General features: G+C 61.0%; 1 non-coding gene across 1 annotated transcript in view; it reads right to left on the bottom strand.

Moving 5' to 3' along the window:
- LOC126444515 (small subunit ribosomal RNA) overlaps positions 1-124 on the bottom strand; it is a 1,909-nt gene extending 1,785 nt beyond the window's left edge. Inside the window, exon 1 of the ribosomal RNA XR_007582580.1 lies at positions 1-124. This exon is cut by the window's left edge and continues 1,785 nt beyond it. This is a non-coding gene — a ribosomal RNA (small subunit ribosomal RNA).
- Between the last annotated feature and the right edge of the window lie 1,733 nt (positions 125-1,857).

Genomic DNA, 1,857 nt, shown 5'->3' with positions numbered 1-1,857 from the left:
ATCTAAGGAACCATAACTGATTTAATGAGCCATTCGCGGTTTCACCTTAATGCGGCTTGTACTGAGACATGCATGGCTTAATCTTTGAGACAAGCATATGACTACTGGCAGGATCAACCAGGGAGCTGCGTCAACTAGAGCTGAGCAGCCGGCCGCCCGGGAGTGTGTCCCGGGGGCCCGCGCGAACACGCAAGCGTCCGCTCAATTATTCTGCAAACAGGAGGAGGCTGAGCTCCCCTGCACAACACACCTCGAAACCCTCTCAGGTCCCGGCGGCGCGCAGCGCCGTCCTAAGTACTTGGTCGGGTTCGAGAGAGGCGCAATCGCCCGGAGTTAGGCGAGTAGACGCTTTAGGTGCGACCACCCGTGCTCCCAACTGAGCTTGCCGCTGCCGACAGAGGCCCGGGAGCGTGCTGTCGTGGCATTGCCGGCGGGAGACAACACGCGCCACCTACGGTGACCGGCAGCTCCAACGCCAGCGCCACAGAAGGACAAAAGCCCCACTTGGGTGCCGAAGCGAACTCTCCCAGCACAGCGCACGCGCCAACACGTCCGCACAGCTGCGATACAAACCACCTGCGAGAACCGCTGGGGCGACCGAGCAGCAGACGGCGTCGCGGCGCCGAGCGCCGGGCGGCGGCGCATCCTCAGCGCACACAGTCCTCAATCGGACCAGCACACTGCAGATGGCCACCGCGCTTCGCACCGGGCCCGCGAGGACCTACTTTGGCCGCAAGGCGCCGCGAGCAGGGGGCGCCGGCGCGCAGCTGCGCCGCCTGCCGCGTCCGTCGGCCGGCGCGCCTGCCACTGGCCGCCCCCACCAGCCGGCTGTAGCGCGTGCGCCCACGCACCGCGCTGCCAGCACGCCGGGCGGCCCCCCCTCACCGGCCGGGGACGGTCCCACCCAGCCACCGCCGCGTATCGCCTCACACCCAGATCCCCTTTCGCGTTCGTGGGCATGGTGGGTCCCCTTTCACGTTCGTGGGCATGGTGGGTATCCCTGAAACAACCGGTTAATAGCTCGACCGATCGTCGCCAACACTGATTCACCTCTAGCGAGAACAACCGCACCACAACGGGTTACCTGTTGTTCATTTGCGTAACGTCACCAGCAAACGTAGACGTCCATCGCCATTTGCAACGAGTATTGCATGCCTGTGTCAGGTGTCACAACACACTACGTCTGCCCACATAGACGCAACAACATGTGCACGCCTCGAGAACACGTGGAAGGTAGCCCCCGTACGTATGCGGTGTCCATTGCGCGAACGACTGTCAGCCGGCCTCTGCAGGATGTCGCAGATGTGGAACGCGGTGCAACATGCTATCACGGTGTGTGAGAAGAGACGACTACGTCCGAATACACGCTCCACTACATCAACAGACTGCTCATGCTGATCGCCATCCAGGGCGTCCGTTCCTCCCACACGTCTGAATGGCGTACCACACTGCAATCCAGCTCTTATAGGGAGACGACACGTAGCTGCGTGCACAATATTTGGACTGTATGGTCTGCCGTTGCTAGGCGCAGTCGTCGTACGGTCACACATGTGCCACGATGTATCATTCAGTACATACGGACCAATGTGCAGTACAGTTTGTGGGTTTTGCGTACATCGGCGGACAGGTGACAGGCCGTACCACAACGTAGGCTGAGTACGTCGGCATGCGAAGGGCATTGAACATGCAAACTTCTCAACGACCAGCTTGCGAAGGCAGGGGGGAAGGGGGGGGGGCATGTACGTCCTGCTGCTATCCACATTACAGTGTATAGCAGGAGCATGTGGAAAGTCAGCAACACCTGCAAGGTGTTTAACATGACGCGATACACAGGGGACCGGGCAGTGCGAATAGCGA

This window comes from Schistocerca serialis, unplaced genomic scaffold, assembly GCF_023864345.2.
Source record: "Schistocerca serialis cubense isolate TAMUIC-IGC-003099 unplaced genomic scaffold, iqSchSeri2.2 HiC_scaffold_269, whole genome shotgun sequence".
Lineage (NCBI taxonomy): Eukaryota > Metazoa > Arthropoda > Insecta > Orthoptera > Acrididae > Schistocerca > Schistocerca serialis.
This window is presented reverse-complemented; position numbering and strand designations above follow the sequence as displayed.